Here is an 8296-nt window from a genome sequence, read left to right on the forward strand (position 1 = left end):
TGAGTGATCAAGTATGGAAAAGGAAGGGTGCCTCTAACATGGACTCTAGCCATGTAATACTGGATAAAGTGGGGCAGATATAAGTCCTTTCCCTCCATCACACACCAGATGAGGGTAATCATAGCACCTGGCACCTCTGTCTCATGAGTGCTCGGCATCACGTAGTTACTCAGAATCTGCTGCCAAAGCCGAGCCTCATCATTCAGATAGATTATCTTTATTCCTTTTGGGGTTACAGTGGACTTGCCCATGACCCATGGGACAGTAGGATCAATAGTGATTCTTTGCTTCACTGTATCCCAGTCAAACTTTATGAATCTCATATCCTCTTCAGCCTGCTGATAACCATCTGGCTTATCCAATTTAGGTAGGAGCTGGAGGATATCTTCTATTGCTTTCTCAGTAACTAGAATTTGTTTGCCTCTAAGCTGTACTGCATCAAGGGATGTTTTGAAGTAGTTACAGTAGAATTCTCTGACCCAGGATGAGTTGATCTCAGTCAAGTTTCTCTCCAAGAAGAACCAGCCTCTCTGTTTAATTTGTTCTGAGGTGTATTGTTTGAGTTCTTATGGAATTTTGAGTGTCTGTTCCAGGTATAGGTTTCTGGAAGATGCAAAGACCGGATACTTCAGTTCACAGTATTTGTTTGCAAATTTTTCTGGGTCAGTGGCAGGCACCAACTGATCAGCCTTTTCCTGCGGGGTAAAATTCTTTTCCCGCTAGGAATTGTCATAGAGGATATCCAAAATAGAGGTAGAGGATTCTCCTCTTTTCCTTTTGCCAGTGGTTGCTTTGCCCTTTCCTTTGCTTTTAGGGTCAGACATCCTGAAAAGCAGAAATTTTAGGATATAATTTAAGAAGTAAGGTAGGAAAACATGTAAGTAAATAGGATTTTATCAATATAAGCACAGAGTGGCAAAAGAGAAATAGAAGCATGAAGTGAGTTAAAGAAATGTAAGATTTTGGATTGTATACAAGTTAAAAGTTGGAGAAGAAAGATCACAATCCAAAATCTATGATATGCGAAATTCTTTGTTAATTAGGAAAAACAGTACTCATGCCTTAAAGTGGTGTTAAAGTGGTTAGTTGAAAGCAAATAGAAAAGTTAGAAAGTTAAAGTAGTTAAGAGTTAAAAGGGGGTTAAAGTAAGTGGCATGGTGTTTGTGGTTTCCAATTAACTAAAATTGCACAAATTTGGATAACAAGTAACTCACATTCAAGGAATTATTGCAGATTATTGATGATTAATCGTAGAAATTGTAAAATGAAAGTGCAATCATCAATAATGTTATTTAATGACTAAGGGAATCAAAAAGAGTAAGAGAGCTAGCCCGTGCATTCATGAATTGGTTTGGTTGAAACCAATTAGTGCAAAACTTAAAAATTCCAAAACTAATTCATGTTAAGTAAAACAAGTTGCTGAAAAAAAAATTGGGCAGCATTTCGGCTAAAAATTGAACATTCCCGGGTAATAGACAATAGCAAAAACAATTCATATGATAATAAGTAAGTGTAGAGAAGAGTAACAAATAGTAATTCACATGAATTCCAGATAAACAGACTCAATCTGCATTAGGGAATAGTAAAGAGCAGCATATGAACAACATTATCAGCATAGCAGAGTCAAAATTGCGAAATAGATAAAACAAGTAACAAGAACGGCGCAATTATCAGGCCTAAATCCACTAACCACATCCTACCTACCTAACCACCTAAAATCCACTACGATCATGCATCTCTAACTATCCTAATTTTGAGAAAAAAATGCAACTAACTAAGTAATCGGAAATGGGAATTGGTGATTGGCGGAACCTGGTGGGCAGAGGAACAAAAATTGGGCTCAGAGAGATGGTGGTGGTGTGGTGGTGACGCGGCGGTTCGGTGGTTGGGGAGGGAAACAGGGTTAAGAAGGAGAAGAAGGGCGAGAAGGTTGAGGGTTGTGGGGGTCGTGGTGGTCGACAATTCTGGTGAGGCAGCGCGGTGGTGGTTCGGTGGTTGGGGGTGGGGGCGTTGTGAAGGGAGAAGGGTGGGAGGGTAAGAAAAGGAAGAGAAGAAGAGAGGGGAGGGTTGTGTTGGCGAGGGCGGCACGGTAGTGGGGGTGCGACGAGGCGGGGTGGGGTGGTTGTTTTAGTGGTTGGGGAGGGGAGAAGAGAGAGTGCAGAGGGGGAGGGAGGGAAAATAGTGACGCAGGGGGGATAGGGTTTTGCGTGGTTGGGGTAAGTAAATTCAAATCCACGCGAACGCGTGGTTCACGTGGCAGCGTGGATGAGGCGAAAACGCAACGACGCGGAAGCGTCATTGACGCGATCGCGTGAATGGGGGTAATGAAACTGACGCGTTCGCGTGTAACACGCGTATGCGTCGCTCAGAATTGTGCTGAACGCACAATTCCAGCGTCATTTTGGCGCAACTCTTTGTTTCAATTAAAGGGGAAAAGATTTTCACGCGACGCGTACGCGTCGCCCACGCTTTCGCGTGGTGTGTGTGAAGTGTAAGTGACGCGTTTGCGTCATTGACGATCGGATTTCTATCGGTAAAAAAATTCACAAATATAATCGTGTTGTAAGTATAGTTTCTAAACCAACAGAGAATCCTTTCGTACAAAAGTTTGGTTGTCACAAGTAACAAAACCCAATAAAATTTATAACCGAAGTATTTAAACCTCGGGTCGTCTTCTCAAGGAATTGTAGGAAGGTATGATTTATTATTGGTTAAAGAAAACAGTATAATTTTGGGTTTTTGAATTAAGGAACAAGTAAAATAAGTTGGCAAGAAAGTAACTTAATTATCATGAACACCAGTGCAAGGTATAAGAACTGAAAATCCCATCCTAGTTATCCTTATTAGGTGTGATGAGAATTGTTTATTGCTCCCACTTAGTTAACCCTTACTAAATAAAGGAAAGTCAAGTGGACTAATCAACTTGATTCCTCAAGTCCTAGTCAACTCATGTGGAAAGACTAGCTTTAGAGGGATCCAAATCAATTAGCGATTTCCAATTTTCAATCAACAGCTGAGTTTGATAACTCAAGTGTCACCAATTACTTAACCAAAGCAAAGGGGGATAAATCTAAATTAAATTAAAAGCATCAATAACATGAATTTGAAGAAAGCAATCTTAAATCTGAAATACCTCAATGTGTATTAAATAAATATTCAAATCTAACATGAGAAGGTTCATAAGCCAATTTGAAAAGATAAATATCAATTAAAGTAATATAATAAATAAAAGTAGAAAATAAATTAAACGAACATTGAACCTGGGATGAAGAAGCAATCATAAAATTAAGAGAAATCCTAATCCTAAATCCTAAGAGAGAGGGGATAACCTCTCTCTCTAAAAACTACATCTAATCCTAGAATTATGTATATACGTATGATGATCGATATGATGTGTGATATATTTCATGAATGGATGGATTCCCCCACTTTATAGCCTCTAATCTGCATTTCTGGACTTGGATCTGGGCTAAAAAGGGCCTAGAAATCGTTGAGGGCGTTTTCTGCAGATTGCTGCATGTGGCTCCTGTCACGCGTACGCGTGGGTCACGCGTTCGCGTCATTTGGAGTTTTTCCTTGTCACGCGTACGCGTTAGTCACGCGTTCGCGTCAATTGCGTTATATTCAAGGCATGCGTCCGCGTCGTCTACGCGTGCGCGTCGATTGCATTCTTCAAAACTCCATTTTTGTGCTTTCCTTCCATTTTTGTATATTTCCTTTCTGTCCTCTAAGCCATTACTGCCCTATGAAACCTGAAAATACTTAACACGCAAATCACGGCATCGAATGGTAATAAAGGATAATTAAATTTAATATTTTTAAAGCATAGGAAACATGTTTTCACATATATCATAAAATAAGGAAGGAATATTAAAACCATGCAATTTATATGAATAAGTGGGTAAAAAATTGATAAAAACACTCAATTTAAGCACAAGATGAATCATAAAATAGGGGTTTATCACTGGGCATTCAACACCCAGAGAAGAGTAGCAGGCTGGCATTGAACGCCAGCCATGAGGCACTGGCTGGGCGTTCAATGTCCAGAGGGAGTACCAGGATGACATTGAACGCCAGAATCAAGGCATTCTGGGCGTTCAGCGCCCAACATGGGTTAGGGAAGTTTTTGAGTTTTTCAAAACTTATCTTTTCCAAATCTTATCTTTTTAATCATATCTTCTAAACAAGATTCTTTCAACCATCATCTTTTAATTTCAAATTCCTTTCAAATTTAAAATCTTTTTAAATCTTTTTTAATTCTTTTTCAAAACTTTTTCAAAATTTCATATCTTTTGCAATTCTTTTTCAAATCTTTTATTTAACTTTAAAATAATTTTCATACCTTCTATCTTATTTTTTTTATCTTTTTCATATCCTATGATTTTAAAACTTATCTTTTACTATCTTTTTGCTAAAGTGTGAATAATATCTTCTTTATCTTTTATCTAATTAATTTCGAAAACCCACCCTGCCCTCCCTATATAAAACATTCACCCCACACACTCCCTCATCCACACTCCTTTTGAATTTTTCTCCTCCTCTTCGTCTTTTTTCTTCTCTTTTGCTCAAGGACGAGCAAACCTTTTAAGTTTGGTATGGAAAGAGCCTTGCCTTCTCACTCCATTCGAATTATATGGCTCCAAAAGTGGAAAACCCACTTCAAGAAGCAAGAAAGAAGACAACCAAATAGTTATTTTCAAACCTCTCAGATTCTACACAAAGCAGCATGAAGAAAATTATTACAAAATAATGTGCAAGAGGACAGTGATCCCGGAGGCCAAATTCGAATTATGAGAAGATGAGTACTCGGAGATTCAAGAGCAAATTCAAAAGAGATGCTGGGAGATCCTGGCCAACCCTAAGTTCAATGTTGGAATAACAATGATCCATAAATTCAATGCAAATCTGTGGATGAGAGATATGCAAAAGAAAGATGGAAAAGGATTCCATACTTTTCGCACCATGATCCGAGGGAAGACTCTCTATTTTCATCTTGACAAGGTGAGAGAGATCTTTAAGTTACCTCCACAAAGGGATGATCCAGAATCCTTTAATAGGAGGGTGTTAGCCAATCCAAATTTGGATAAAATTTTGGATGACATATGTCTGCCTGGAACTCAGTGGATCAATAACACAAAAGGAAATCCAAACCAACTGAGAAGAATAGATCTCAAACCAGTTGCTAGGGGTTGGTTAGATTTTATTGGGCGTTCCATACTCCCTACTAGCAACCGCTTTGAAGTTACCATCAGAAGGTCTGTGAAGATTCACTGCATCATGATGGGGAATGAGGTGAAAGTCCACCAACTGATTCCCTTTGAGCTGTACAAGGTTGCAAACAGGATGTCAACTCAAGTCAGATTGGCCTATCCAAACCTTATCTTTCGCTTGTGCAAAGAGGCAGGAGTCCTGATTAACAGGGACTCATTTATTCCAATAGAAAGCCTAATCACCAAGCAAGTGATGGAAAGCGCCAGACTACCAGATGACCAACCCAAAAGAAAGACGCTTAAGCAAGCACAAGAGATTCCTCCAATTGAATATTGGACCGAGCTGGAAGCATATGTTGCACAATTACAAACCACTTTGGATCAATTAAGAGAGGAGCAAAAAGACCAAACTAGCATGCTTTGCAAACTAGTCAAGGAATAAGAGAAGCAGGGGCGTGAACTAGAAAAACTGAAGCATCAGAAATTATCCCCTGAAGAGCCTCACATCAACAATGATTAAGGTGGTTGAGTTCCACCTCCCTATTCCTGTGCCTATTCTAATTCATGTTTCTTATGTTTAGATTTACATGATCACCAGTAGCATTTAAGCCTTTATTTAAGTTTCTGTCTTTTAATTTCAGAATTGCATAAGCATTATTAGGATTTAAGTTTTTATTTTCCAATTAGCTATAAAATGTTCCTCTTATCATCTCATTGAACTTGAATAAAATTTTGATTTTTTTAGAAGTAGTAATGATACAGAAATTTCGAATTATATATTAAGAATAGTTCAATTATTTGATGTGGTGGCATTGCTTTTATTTTCTGAATGCATGAGTGAACAGTGCATATTTGATGTTGGAGTTAAGAATGTTGGCTCTTGAAAGAATGATGATAAAAATGAAGTATTATTGGTGATCTGAAAAATCCAAAACTTGATTCTTGAAGCAAGAAAAAGCAGCAAAAAGAAAGAAAAAGAGAAAGAAAATGGCAAAAAAAAAAAAAGAAAAAAAGCAAGCAGAAAAAGAAAGAAGAAAAAGGCAATAGCTCTTTAAACCAAAAGTCAAGAGCAAGGATCCAAGGCTTTGAGCATCAATGGTTAGGAGGACCTAAAAGAAACAAAATCTTGGCCTAGACAGTTCAAATGAGCTGCTTCCCTAACTATATGCTTGTGGTGTGTAGGTGTCAAGTGAAAAGCTTGAGACTGAGCAGTTAAAGTCGTGGTCCAAAGCAAAAGAGTGTGCTTAAGAGTTCTGGACACCACTAGCTGGGGATTCTAGCAAAGCTGAATCACAATCCTAAGGGGTACACCTAGTTAAGTGTCTGTGGCGTTTATGTATCCGGTGGTAATACTGGAAAACAAAGCACTTAAGGTCACGACCAATACTCAAAAGAAGTTGTGTTCAAGAATAAAAAAGAACTAAACTAGGGGAATCAATAGTATCATCTGGCTTCTGAGTTCCTAAAGATGCCAATTATTCTGAGCTCCAAAGGAAAGTGAGATGCCAAAACTATTCAAAAGCAAAAAGCTACTAGTCCCACTCATCTAATTGAAAGTGAGCTTCATTGAGAATTCTAAGATTTATTGTATCCTTCTCTTCTTTTTAATCATACTTATTTTTGGTTGCTTAGGGACAAGCAACAGTTTAAGTTTGGTGTTCTGATGAGCAGATATTTTATACCCTTTTTGGCATCATTTTCATATAGTTTTTATTATGTTTTGTTTAAGTTTTATTATATTTTCATAGGTTTTAGTGCAAAATTCCTATTTTTAGATTCTACTTTGAGTTTGTGTGTTTTATGATGATTTCAAATATTTTCTGGCTGAAATTGAGGTGTTTTGGCGAAGTCTGATCCAGAGACAGAGAAAGGACTGCAGATGCTGTCAGGATCTGACCTCCATGCACTTGAAGGCGCTTTCCTGGAGCTACAAAAGTTCAAATGGCACGCTTTCAATGACTATGGAAAGCTAACATCCAGCACTTTCCATAAATATATAATAGTTTATACTTTGCTTTGGAAATGAAGGTCCAAAACTGGCGTTCAACGCCAGCCACTAGCCCCATTCTTGGTGTCTAGCGCCCAAAGGGGAGTAGCTGGCATCCAACGCCCATTCAGGAGTCCAAAGCTGGCATTGGACTCCCAAAAGGGAGCACTAGCTCGTGGCTTCACTCAAACTCAGCCCAAACACTCACCAAGTGGGTCTGGAAAGTGGATTTTCACACTATTAGACTAGTTTATCTTATTTGTTGTAATTCTTAGTTGCTAGACTAGTATATATAGAACAAAGATCACCTTTGTTAGGGATCTTTGCCCATTCAAACCTTTCACTATTATTTTCTGTATAGTATGAGTCACTAACCTCCTAAGGTTAGGGTTAGGAGTTCTGCTGATTTTTATAGATTAATAATATCACTATTCTATTTCAGTCTATGCTTGATTCTATTCTAAGATGTATCTTTGTTCTTCATCCTAATGGATTGGGAGTGTAACTTGACCGTCATCCCTATTCACATGGGTTCTTGCGAGTCCTTGATGGGATAATACTGAACCACAAGCTTAATTATACATCTCTTAGACGGCTAATCCACGGCTTCATTAGGGCCTTCTCTAGATATTAGTTCAGCCGAGGTGCGGGGTGATCAGGGTCTTTGTGGTATAAGCTAGAACCAAAAGAGCAGCATTCTCTGATCTGGAAGATCCGACCTTGTCTGTGGCATTTTAAGTAGGATCACCGAGGGAATGGACTGCTAGAGCTTCACCCCGTTTAGATTAGATGACTGCTGACCCAGCGTTTGATCTGAAGCAGAGGAGATTAATGACCGTTGACCTGACGTTAATCATATACAGCCTGCCATGGAATGAATCAATCAAAAGTTAGAATAGATGGAGAAAAAAGTTGATCCAGAAGGAAGAAGTATCTCTGAAGCCTCAACCGTTCTCATAGCATTGATTTCACACCTATCTAGTAATGTTTTATTTATTTATCTATTTTATGCATTTTTTCGTGACAACTATATCTTCTATCTTCCTGACTAAGATTTGCAAGGTAACCATTACTTGCTCAAACCAATAATCCTCATGGG

This window comes from Arachis ipaensis, chromosome B9 (genome assembly GCF_059453495.1).
Source record: "Arachis ipaensis isolate K30076 ecotype BB chromosome B9, ASM5945349v1, whole genome shotgun sequence".
Classification (NCBI taxonomy): domain Eukaryota; kingdom Viridiplantae; phylum Streptophyta; class Magnoliopsida; order Fabales; family Fabaceae; genus Arachis; species Arachis ipaensis.